Below are 13,531 nucleotides of genomic sequence, written 5' to 3' on the forward strand. Positions count from 1 at the left end.
TAACAAAAGGGCTGAAGTTGAAGGATGTCCACAGGGAAAATATAGTGTAAAAATAATAATGATAATGATATATACAATAGTTCAGGATTGTTCTAAATGTTTTACACACATTAACTCATTTGTTTGGATACATTTGCCTTGCCCTATCATTGGGCAATGATTTTCACAAATTTTTAACATATCTGACTTTAAACATTTTTATATTTGTAATCTGCCATAGACATCCTATTTAAATTTAGCTAGTTAAGATTGCCTTATTGGTGGGCACGGGCGCGGCCTGGGGCAGTACAGGATCATCATGGCGGAGTTGCAGCAGCTGCCGGTGCAGGAGACGGTGGACTCCATGGTAAAGAGCCTAGAGAGAGAAAACATCCAGAAGATGCAGAGTCTCATGTTCCCATGCAGCACCAGCTGTTGTGAGGACAGCCAGGCATCCATGCAGCAGGTGCACCAGTGCATCCAGCGCAGTCATGTGCCTCTGGCTCAAGTCTAGGCCTTGGTCACCAGTAAGTTTGAGAAGTTCCAGGACTGCCAGGCCTGGTGCACCATACATTGCAACGACAAAACCAAAGATTAAATAGATGCCGGGAGTAAGGAGCTTCAGGTGAAACGGCAGCTGGACTGTCGTGTGACTGAGTGTATAGATGACCACGTGCACCTCATCCCAACCGTGACCAAGAAGAAGGAGGCTCTCTTATCCATTGGGTAATAAAAGTCCTTGCCAGTGGCTATCAGGAATGAGGACAAAAATATATTTTTTAATAAGGAATTGGGAATTTTAGTCTTTTAAGCAAAGTTTATGAAGAAATTAAGGATGGCAACAAGTGTAAGGCATATGTCGCTTGCCTCTGGACACTGGTTCTTTCATGTTTCAGCCCTAAAAAGTGAAATGGGAAAAAGTGATGCTAAATTGCATCAGAGACATTACAGAAGGTTTTAGAGCTTATGTTCCTGTGGCTAGTGCTTGTCCTGGCAGTAAGGATCTCACCTGTAACAAGCCAGAGTCCTCCAAGCTACCAGACTCTTCTTAATACCAACAGGCTGGCAGGTTAGACTTGATGGAGTTTGAGGAGAGATATTTTCTCTTTGTTGCCAAATATCCTGTTTACCGGAAGTGTCATCACACCATTTTCTATAGGCTGTGAAACAAAATCCATGAGGTCAATAACTTAGAAGGGAGAAAAAAAATTTCTGGGTCTTTGTTTTCTTGATTTTGTGTAATTGATACAAGGGTATACAAGTTGATGCAAGTTGATTTTAAAATGTGGAATTGGGAGGGAGAGTAGTTTGGATAAGAACTTTGAAGATCCTTGTGGATCCCCATTTCTGGTCAAGATGTAGATGTACATTTCTCAAAATTATTACATGCTGCATCTTTCAACCTGGATACCGTGCAAAAACATGAGAGGCGATGACACACTAATTATGAGAAGCAGAGCTTCCCTCTTACTGGCTGATGGGCCTTGAGGATGTGTGTAGCAAAATGACAGGACAATGTTGCAGTAACACTTTCCCCTTGAAGAAGAAAGGGGTTTTGATTGTGATATATATTAGTATCTAGTAATGAATAGTAAAAGAGGAGCAATTGGCTACTTGCTTATAAGAGAGTTATGAAGTACTGGATTTGGAAAAACCTGGTTTTTATAAAACAGAGTGAAATGGAAGCCTAAACCTAGCATTATTTCCTTAGCTCCCTGAATTAACAGAGCCCAATTGAGACCCCTGGCAACAGGAAGTTCAAGGGAGAAAAAGTGAACAATTTGGGCTAGGATGAGCTGACTCCCTTAGAGCAAAGGAGAGGCAGCCCCCATTATCAAATACCATTTTTGCCCGGGGTTTTCGCAGCTTGCATTGTTCCTGCCCTGGCATGGCTCCTTATTATTTTGATACCAACCTCATTGTATTTTCACCAGCTTATTACTTGAAATGATAATACAGCCTGTCCATTTGCTGTTTTCAGGCTGTGATATATTTTCTTAGTGGTTTGGTTTTAAAAATAAATAAGGTTTAATTCCCCCCTCCTTGCCACAAAAAAGATTGCCTTATTCATTACTAAATAATTATATATCACTTTTTAGAAGTGTGTGATGTTTTCTAGCTATATTTTTGACAAACCAGGCTTTTAGAATTGCCATTTATGATCATTCTTGCAGTACAAACTAAAACTAAAATCCGTTACTGTTCAGGTTTATAAAACAAGTGCTGTTCATCAGGGAAAAGATAGAATACTTATTTTCTTTTTCTTTCTTCTAAGAAGAGTTTTGTATAAATAATTTCTTTTAAACATTTGTGATACTTTTCACCCAGAAGAGGTGTTGTTTAAATTGGGAGTTGTGACTAATTTGTTTCAATTAAAAATACTTTAATATCAATATCAAATGCCTCTTAGATGATATGATCTTGTTACCATATGTGGTAGTTTGCTCTACATACTAGCTATTTAAAACAGATGTAAGTAAAACAAGATTTGTTTGAGAGGACTAGGGTTTCTCCAGAGTAAAGAATACAGAGACCAAATGGAAACATACTTGCTTCACTGCACATGGTTTCTATACTTGGCTGTGCTGGCTTACCATTTTATGGTTACCAGATTTACATCCTTTGAAATTATGGACATTGGATCAAATCCTCATGTTGGAAAACACTCTAAGGTAACATTAAATGGGCATGTGATTTGAATAACCTACAATTTTCACACAGGTTTTGATGACCAAAGTCAAAATATTTCCCATAAAATATTGTAAATTTGCTAAAATATATACAAAGCTCCTACAGTGTAATAACACGAAGAAACTTTGTTTACTGAAAAAATCTGTTTTTTTTGGATTTTATTTTAAACATTTTTTTTAAGTTTGTATTTTTATCTTATTTAAGCTTATTTTCTTTCTTTCTTTTCATAATTTCTTCTAAAAAAAAGAGATACATATGCAGAGCGTGCAGGCTTGTTACATAGGTTTATGTGTGCCATGGTGGTTTGCTGCACCTACTGGCCCATCCTCTAAGTTCCCTCCTCTCACCTCCCACCCCCCAACAGGCCTTGGTGTGTGTTGTTCCCTTCCCTATGTCCATGTTTTCTCATTGTTCAACTTCCACTTATGAGTGAGAAAATGAGGTATTTGGTTTTCGGTTCCTCTGTTAGTTTGCTAAGGATGATGGCTTCCAGCTTCATCCATGTCCCTGCAAAGGACATAATCTCATTCTTTTTTATAGCTGCATAGTATCCCATGGTGTATATATACCACATTTTCTTTATCCAGTCTATCATTGATGGGCATTTGGGTTGGATCCACGTCTTTGTTATTGTAAATAGTGCTGCAATAAACATACATTTGGATGTGTCTTTATAGTAGAATGATATATATCTTCCTTTGGGTATATACCCACTAATGGGCTTGCTGGATCAAATGGCATTCTGGTTCTAGACCTCGAGGAATCTCCATACGGTCTTCCACAATGGTTGAACTCATTTACATTCCCACCAACAGTGTAAAAGCATTGCTATTTCTCCACACTCTCACCAGCATCTATTGTTTCTGACTGGCGTGAGATGGTGACTCATTGTGGTTTTGATGTGCATTTCTCTGATCATCAGTGATGTTGAGCTTTTTCTCATATGTTTCTCGGTGACATAAATGTCTTCTTTTGAGAAGTGTCTGTTGATATCTTTACCCACTATTTTGCTGGGGTTGTTTTTTTTCTTGTAAATTTGTTTAAGTTCCTTGTAAATTCTGGATATCAGACCTTTGTCAGATGGGTAGATTACAAAAATTTCTCCTGTTCTGTAGGTTGCCTGTTTGCTCTGATGATAGTTTCTTTTGCTGTGCTGATGCTCTTTAGTTTAATTAGATCCCATTTGTCAATTTTGGCTTCTGTTGCAATTGCTTTTGGTGTTTTTGTCATGAAGTCCTTGCCCATGCCTATGTCCTGAATGGTATTGCCTAGGTTTTCTTCTAGAATTTTTATGGTTTGGGGTTTGATATTTAAGTCTTTAATCCATATTGAGTTGATTTTTGTGTAAGGTGCAAGGAAGGGGTCCAGTTTCAGTTTTCTGCATATGGCTCACCAGTTTTCTCAGCACCATTTACTGAATAGGAAATCCTTGCTCCGTTGCTTGTTTTTGGCAGGTTTGTCTAAGATCAGATGGATGTAGATGTATGGTGGTATTTTTGAGGTATCTATTCTGCTCCATTGGTCTATACATCTGTTTTGGTACCTGTACCATCCTGTTTTTGTTACTGTAGCCTTGTAGTATAGTTTGAAGTCAGGTAGCATGATGCCTCTAGCTTTATTTATTTTGCTTAGGATTGTCTTGGCTATATGGGGTCTTCTTTGATTCCATGTGAAATTTAAAAATAGTTTTGTTCTAATTCTGTGAAGAATGTCAATGGCAGTTTGATGGGAATGGCATTGAATCTGTAAATTACTTTGTGTAGTATGGACATTTTCATGATATCGATTCTTCCTATCCATGAAGATGGAATGTTTTTCTACTTGTTTGCATCTTTTCTTATTTCCTTGAGAGTTGTTTATAGTTCTCCTTGAAGAGTTCTTTCACATCCCTTGTTAACTGTATTCCTAGGTATTTTATTCTCTTTATAGCAATAGTGAATAGGAATTCATTCTTGATTTGGCTCTCTGCTTGTCTATTGTTGGTGTAAAGAAACATCTCACAGATACTAAAGAAGTATGTCATCAGTTCAGTTCCCTAATGGGGTAATTTTTAAATGAGCTGTAATGACTGATATGATAACACTATCAAAGAAATTTATTAAAATTATAGAATCGTAGAACTAGAAGATTCTTAGGTCTACAGTCACTATGTTAGCAGATTCTTAGATTAGTCATAATTGACTCAGCAAGTACAGTATTGTTTTTGTATTAGTTTCTTTTTGTATTAGTTTCTTCTTTGTATTTGTATCCCTGATTTTGTCTTTTTCTTTTTCTTTTCTTTTTTTTTTTTTTTTTTTTTTTTTGAGACAGGGTCTTGCTCAGTTGCTCAGACTGGAGTGCAGTGGCATGATTACAGCTCTCTGTAGCTTTGACCTCCTGGGCTCAAGCAATCCTCCCAGCTCAGTCTCCTAAGTAGCTGGTACTATAGGCGGACACCATCATGCTTGGGTGATTTTTTTTTTTTTTGTATTTTTTGTAGAGACAGGGTTTCACATGTTGCCCAGGCTGGTCTCAAACTCTTAGACTCAAGTGATCCACCTTCCTGGGCCTCCTAGAGTGCTGGGATTACAGGTATAAGCCACCACACCCATGATTGTATTAGTTTTCTATTGCTGTGCTACAAATTACGACAGACTGTACAGCTTAGAACAACACATATTTATTATCTTACAGTTGTGTAGGCCAGAAGTCTAGGTACAATGTCATTGTATTCTCTTCTCAGGGTTTCACTAGGCTGAAATCAAGGTGTTGTCCAGGGCTGGGTTTCTTATTTGGAACTTGGGATTCTCTTCCAAGTTAATTTGGTTGTAGGCAGAATTCATTTCCTTGAAAGTTTATGACTGAGTTCCTCATTGTCTGCTAGCTGTCAAATCTCTGACTTCCTCTCCTGCAACCAGCCAGATAAAACTCTTTGTTTTTAAAGGGATCATGTGATCAGGTTAGGCCAGCCTAGATAATATCGTTTTTGCTCTATAATATAGTTTTGGAGTGATATCTCATCATATTTACAAGTTCTGCTGACATTCAAGGAGAGGAGATTTTTACAAGGGCATGGGTCATGGGGAACAAGTTATCTTTTGCCACACACACACACACACACACACACACACACACACACACACACACACACATATGGTCCGCAGGATTATTTGTATCTAGGAAATCTGCCTTCTGAACAGTGGTCAGAAACTCTGGCTTGTCTGGTTATTGCCATCTATTCCCACTTCATTTTACACACGTACCCCTGGCCCTAATGTGCTTTTTGGGAAGTAGGCAATACTCTCTCGTGCTTATCTGTGGCTTAGCAGTGCCAATATTCCAGGCTCTCTCCTTTGTTCTCACACTGGAGACTACTTCAATGTTCATGGCAAAAGTACACACTCCAGTTTCATAGTATTTAAAATAAAGTGACTATATTTCCTACAATTTTTGGCTCATAAATTTGTATAGAAATACACTTTTTAAATAATTCTCAGGCACAGTTTCAAATACTAAATTGCTCCTTTCCCATTTTTCCTGTAATGCACAATAATGTATGTCCCTTGATCTATTCCCAGAAAAGGTTTCCAGGAAGATTTCTGAGAAAAGCATATATGTGACATTTTCTGAAATGAACTTGCTCAGCAACATGTACTTTTTTCGTTTTTGTTAATGTCACCATATTTGAGCAGAAGGTACAATTTTGTTTACATGTATAACTTTCTTCAGTTTTTCACACACATTTTTAAGAATATGCATACTGAGGTTGGTGGGTTATAAAAGGGATTAATAACCCTTTTGGCATATATTTATTGGAAAGACCAAGTTGCCAGGGTTCTTTGAAGAATTCAGACAAATACATCTGACTATTTTCCATCAAACGGGAGGTAGAGGATCAAGCATGGATTTGCTCTTTATAGCACTTCTGGCAAGAGGCTTTTGGAATAAAATTTATGTATTCCTTCTCAATTTGGTTAACCGCAACATCTGTTTGTCTCCATTGGCCTTTGGCCATTGACCTACTGTCTCCTGTAGAAGACACCCACCATCCCTCTTACGACCAAATGTTGATGGGAAACAAGCAGTTCTCAAGTGATTTTAGTCATGGAAATAGTCATAAGCCAAAAGCATGGCCTAATTATATCATCTAAATTCATGGAAAAGGGAATTAATTTTATATTTTATCTGATGTTGGGGACTGAATTATTAATAGTACCAACTTATTTGGACAGGAAAAGGTCAAGGAATTTAGACAGGAACACAGTAAATAGACCCTTCTCATTCAAGACAGCATAGGACATGTAGATTTACTTTTTGACTACAGGAACAATTAGAGGAATCTAGGTGATTTTTCCAAACTTACGAAATGAAGGTTTAACTAAAATTAAATATATCTGTATGTTTATACATTTTTGAGATAAAACACTATTTTTCTAGTTTTTTAAAAGTGATTTTTTTCTAATTTCTAACAATAGCTTATGACTTTACTACTCAATTATTGCTGCTTCGAAAACTGATTTGCTACTGTGAGGCAGAACAAGCAAAGGTTCAGGAGAGGCCAACGCCTGTGAGGCTGTGGTACCAGGATCTTCCAACAATAACTTGGAGCCTGACAGGCTATGCTTTGATCAACGGCTCTCTCAGTGTTGGTACCTCTTGCTGCCTCGTCCTTCTTTGTCTTGGCCAGCCATACCCTGTCCAGCTGTGAAAGACCATTCAGTTTCTGCTTTTTTCTTTAATTTTTAGATTTTTTTTTTTTTGTTTACCTCAAATTATTCCAATTGCATGATAGCAAAAGTAAGCCAGGTTCCTTTAAGAAGCACTGGACTGAAAATCCAGCTTCTGCTGTAAAAACTCATCTCCCCTCTCAAGGCATTTTCCTTCTGATTTCAGAGGTGAGGTGCTCAGATGTGCATTTGCTTTTGCCTCCAATCTCAGCATCTTCTGTTCATTTGTTGCCTATTGTATGCTTTCAGTTTCTGCTATAGCCACTCAGTCTTCCTCTGTTCTGGTCTCAAGGTGAGCATTTTCTGCTACCCTTGTGTCTTGTGACACCTCCCAGTTTCTGGTACATATCTCTTTTCTCTGGTTCTCTCTTAAGACCTTGGTTTGTCTCTGGCCCAATTCGGGCCACGATTTCTACCCACCTTGACCTTTGCCATGGTTGGAGCTGTATCTTATGACACTGTGTTAGCTGTGTCTTATCACACAAACCTGTGGGAACAAGAGATGTAGTATCTACCCACAAGGAATCTACAGACTAGTGGGAATAGCAGACTCTCATTAATTATTAGCATTAATTCTTCATGCTTATAATCCTAAATTTTTTAAAAATTTGAGAACCATTTTTTTTTTCTGTCTAGTTTGTGTGTTGGCTATTCCTAAATATTTTGGTACTGACTTGTTTACATGAAAGCTGGTTTCTAACCTGGCTGCACCTCTGCTGGTGGGTGCTCACTTTATCCCTAACTTTTGGGTCAATAGGAAGAAGTAAGACACTGAGTGAATAAATTTGACTTTAAGCTGCTCTTTGCCATGGAGGAGTCCTGGCCCCTAGTGTTTGACTGTCGGTGGTTCTTTACCCCTTAAAATTTTCATCCCTAAGAAAATGCTGCCATGTAACTGACCCTACATGCTGAACCAAGATAAATTAAGAATAAACCTAATTTGCTTCAGAAAAGAATGTTTCAATATAGAGGAATTCTTTCTTATTTTAACCTTAATAATTTTGCCTGTAACATTTTCTGGAAAATATCTTAGATAAGTATGCAGAGTCTTACTTATATTTATAGTAAAATAAAATACAGTAAGGTTAACGGAATTGTCCAGAGACCCACAACAGACAGAGGGCAGATCACAGAACTCCACACTCATACTCATGTTCTAGCCATTAGGTCTCTTGGCCTCTCTTTGTTCTATTTGCCAAGGTATGACCAGAGCAGAAAACATCTTCAGCCAATTAGTCAAACTCCCCATCTGGTGATTAGCCTTGCTATGAAGACATCTTGTGTATTGCCACATTTGTGACTGCAACTGGAACTTTATTCACCATTGGTGATATAGCTCTTTCCAAGGAAATGACCTTCTAACTGAGCCAGGAGGGGCTGGGTTAAGTTTTTTTCAGCTGGAAATTACACATGACATATTTAGTATGTTTGGTCACTTTAGATCTGTGTGAGGCAGGGAAGGAGAAGTTTATGCATTACAAAGTTCCTAAAAATATTTACAATTTTGTAAATCAAAGTGGGTTTCTACTAGATTTAGCTTTATGTAAATCTTTATGTCTGTGCTTTCAGTCTGATTTTAGAAGAGTACTATTACAGTATTTTAACTTTTATTGCAAATCCAGGCTTTTAAAATTTTTTAATTTTTAATTTTTGTGGGTACAAAATAGATGTATACATTTATGGGGTACATGAAATATTTTGCTATAGGCATGCAAAGCATAATAGTCGCAACATGTAGATTGGGTATCCATCCCCTGAAGCACTTCTCCTTTTTGTTACAATTAAATTATAGTCTTTCAGTTATTTTAAAATGTACAATTAAATTATTTTGATGATAATCACCCTGTTGTACTATGAAACACTAGGTCTTATTTATTATTTCTATCTTTTTTGTACCTATTAACCATCTCAATCTCCTTCCCACTACCCTTCCCAGCTTCTGGTAACCATTCTTCTATTCTCTCTCTCCATGCATTTAATTGATTTGATTTTTAGATGCTTACCAATAAGTGAGAATATCAGACGTTTGTTTTTCTCTGCCTGCCTTATTTGACTTAATGTAATGAATTCCAGTCCATTCATATTATTGCAAATGACAAGATTGGATCTAATTTTCTTTTATGGCTGAATAAGATACTTCATTGTATATAAGTGTCACATTTTCTTCATTCATCTGTTGATGGACACTTAGGTTGCTTCCAAATCTTGGCGATTGTGAACAGTGCTGGGACAAACATGGGAGTACAGCTATATCTCTTCAGTATACTTGTTTCCTTTCCTTTGGGTAAAAACCCAGCAGAAGGATTCCTAGATCGTAAGGTACCTCTATTTTTAATTGTTTTGAGAAAACTCCAAACTGTTCTTCATAATGGCTGTACTAATTTACATTCCCACCAAGAGTGTATGAGGGTTCCCTTTTCTCCATATCCTTGCCAGCGTTAGATATTGCCTGACTTTTCTTTTTTTGAGACAGGGTATCACTCTGTCACCCAGGCTGGAGTGAGGTGTTGTGATCTCAGCTCACTTCAGCCTTGACCCTGTGGGCTGAAGTGACCTCCCATCTCAGCCACCTGAGTAGCTGGGACTACAGGCATGTGCCACCATGCCTGGCTTGCCTTACTTTTATATAAGTCATTTTAACTGGAGTGTAGATGATATTTCATTATAGTTTTGATTTGCATATCTCTGATGATCAGTAATGGTGAGCACTTTTTCTTATGCCTGTTTGCCATTCATATGTCTCCTTTTGAGAAATGTCTATTTAAATCTTTTGACAATTTTAAATCAAGTATTAGATTTTTAAGTTTTTTGAAGTCTAGAAATTTTAGAGTTGTTTGAGTTTCTTATGTATTCTAATTATTAATCTGTTTTCAGATGAGTAGTTAGCAAATGTTTTCTCACAATCTCTGTGTTATCTGTTTACTTTGTTGATTGTTTGCTGTGCAGAAAGTTTTTAATTTGATGTGATCCAATTTTTCCATTTTTGCTTTGTTTGCCTATGCTTGTGGGGTAGTACTCAAGGATTTTTTTTTTTTTTTTTTTTTTTTGCCCATACCAATATCCTGGAGAGTTTTCTCAATGCTTTCTTGCAGTAGTTTCATAGTAGTTTGAGGTGTTAGACTTAAGTGTTTAATCCATTTTCCTTTGATTTTTGTATATGGTGAGAGTTCATTCTTCTGCAGGTAGATATCGATATGGATATTAAATTTTCCCAGTACCATTTATTGAAGAGACTGTCTTTTCTCCAGTGTATATTCTTGGCACCTGTGTCAAAAATGAGTTCACAGTAGGTGCATGGACTTGTTTCTGGATTCTCTATTCTATTCTGTTGGTCTCTGTGTCTGTTTTTATGCCAATACCATGCTGTTTTGGTTACTGTAGCCCTTTAATATAATTTGAAGTCAGGTAGTGTCATTCCTCCAGTTTTGTTCTTTTTGCTTAGGGTAGCTTTGGCTACTTTGGGTCTTTTCTGGTTCCATATAAATTTTAGAATTGCTATTTCCATTTCTGTGAAGAATGTCATTTGTATTTTTATAAAAATTGAATCTGTGAATTGCTTTGGGTAGGATGGACATTTTAACAATATTGATTCTTCCAGTCCATGAACATAGAATATCTTTCCAATTTTTTGTATCGTGTTCAATTTCTCTCATTATCATTTTATAGTTGTCTTTATAGAGATCTTTCACTTTTACGGTTAATTCCTAGTTATTTCATTTTATTTGTGGCTATTGTAAATGGAGTACTTTCATTCTTTTTCAGATTGTTCATAGTTGGTATATGGAAATGCTACTGATTTTCATATGTTGATTTTGTATCCTGCAACTTGATTGAATTTATCAGTTTGAATAGTTTTTTTGGTGTTGTCTTTAGTTTTCTCCAAATGTAAGATCATATTATCTGCAAAGAAATATAATTTGCATTCTTTGTTTCCAATTTGGATGCCCCTTATTTTTTTCTCTTGTCTGATGGCTCTAGCTAAGACATTCTGTACTATGCTGAACAACAGTAGTGAAAATGGGCATTCTTGTAATGTTCCAGATCTAAAAGGAAACACTTTGATTTTTTTCCCTATTCAGTGTAATACTAGCTGTGGGCCTGTCATATATAGCTTTTTAAATGTTGAGTTATAGCTCTTCTAAACCAAGTTTTTTGAGGATTCTATTATGAAGATATGCTAAAGTTTATCAAATGCTTTTTCAACATCAATCGAAATGATCATATAGTTTTTGTTCTTTATTCTGTTGATATGTAGTATCACCTTGATTCATTTGTATATGTTGAACCATTCTTGCAGCCCCGGGATAAATCCCACCTGGTCATGATGAATGATCTTCTTAATGTATTGTTGAATGTAGTTTGCTAGTATTTTGTTGAGGAGAAAACCTAGACTATTTCACTGTGTTTATGCTTAGCTATCATGCCCAAATCAATTTAGTACATTGTTTAAATATTCCAGATACTCTAAATCTGGCAACCAGGAAAGAAAACTGCCATAAAGCAATATATATTTAGATACTAATATTTCCCTCACACTTTCTTTTCTCTTCCTTATTTCGTTTCTTTACTAATTTGTTGGCTATTGGTTTATGGCATATTGAGGCCTCAGTCTATAATAACCATTTTTATCTGACGTACAGCTCTACACATTTTATTTAACTCTGTGATGGCAAAGTCTGGTATTTTTGTCACTCCCTTGCCTCTTAGGCTCATGGCAGATTCCACTAAACAGTGACAATATTTTTTGCTACTAACCTGTGGGTTTGGCCTCAGGATCCTTCTTAATGCAGTAGTGTATGCATTATAAGCCTGTAGAAGTGGCTTATAAGTTTAAGTCTGTTAGCTTTTTCTACTGTTTTAGCATTCCTAAATGCTGTTTAATTAGATGTAAAAGAAGGAGATGAGAAGTTAAATATGGACTAAGTGTGATAAAAGAAAATCTCTGTTAACTTAGGATCAGTGAGTCTGATAAAAAGGCTTTAAAATGCTCTAGGAAGTATTTCTGCCTGGGATATTTGAATTAGTCTCCAAAAGTAGGTCATTCTCCTTTTGTTTGAATATTTTCAAAAATGATAAATATACTTGTTGTTGTTTTGAGACAGAGTTTCACTCTTGTCACTCAGGGTGGAGTGCAATGGCATGATCTTGACTCACTGCAACCTCCACCTCATGGGTTCAAGTGATTCTCCTGCCTCAGTCTCCCGATTAGCTGGGATTACAGGCACCCACCCCCACACCCGGGTAATTTTTGTATTTTTAGTAGAGATGGGATTTCGCCATGTTGGCAAGGCTGGTCTCAAACTCCTGACCTCAGGTAATCTGCCTGCTTCTGTCTCCAAAAGTGCTGGGTTTACAGGCATGAGCCACCATGTCTGGCCTAGAAATGATAAATATAGTTTAATGAAATAGCTTATTCTATGTTTGAAGTTTCTTAAGTTTAGAAAATTTTATGTCAAAACAAAATTTCTTTTTCTGTAACTTATACCAGTTTTTCTTGTATTCCTTCAATGGAAAACAATGTTTTTTTAATGTTTTATCTTTTTGAAATTAAGGTATCATTTATTTAAAATAGAATAAAATACAGAGGTTGTAAGTTTTCACTTTGATGATTTTTGAAAATTGTGGACACCTATGTGACTACTACTCAACATAAGATATAGGACATTTGTTTCATTCCAGAAAGATCACTATTCCTGTTTCAAGTTAATTTCCTGCTCTTTGTCCCCTAAAGGCAATCATTTTATTACTTCTGTCACTATTGACTAGTTTTAGTGATAATAAAAATGGAATTATACAGTATGTATTATATCATATGTATATATAGATGTATTATAACAGTAAGGTTATGAACATTTCTGTAAAAACTTTAATGAACATATTTTTTGTTGCTTTTGGGTAAGTATATAGGAATAAAATTGCTAGGGCAGAAGTTATATTTAACTTCTTAAGAAATAGTCAAACAGTTTTCCAGAGTGATAGTACCCTTTTGCATTCTCACTAGCAATTAATGAGTTATAGTTGTGACATATCTTGCTAGTCATTTAAATATAGCTATTCTGGTAGTTTTGAATTTGTATTTCATTCTGGTTTCAATTTGTGTTTTCCTGATGACTATGCCTTTTAGCAGATTGATAGGGTTATTAACCCTTTAAAAT

At 36.3% G+C, this 13,531-nt stretch overlaps 1 pseudogene; it reads left to right on the forward strand.

The window, feature by feature from the left end:
- Window positions 1-298: 298 nt before the first annotated feature.
- Window positions 299-709, forward strand: LOC126952139 (protein FAM136A-like; annotated as a pseudogene).
- The last annotated feature ends 12,822 nt before the right edge of the window (window positions 710-13,531 follow it).

Source organism: Macaca thibetana, chromosome 4, assembly GCF_024542745.1.
Source record: "Macaca thibetana thibetana isolate TM-01 chromosome 4, ASM2454274v1, whole genome shotgun sequence".
In the NCBI taxonomy this organism is placed as follows: domain Eukaryota; kingdom Metazoa; phylum Chordata; class Mammalia; order Primates; family Cercopithecidae; genus Macaca; species Macaca thibetana.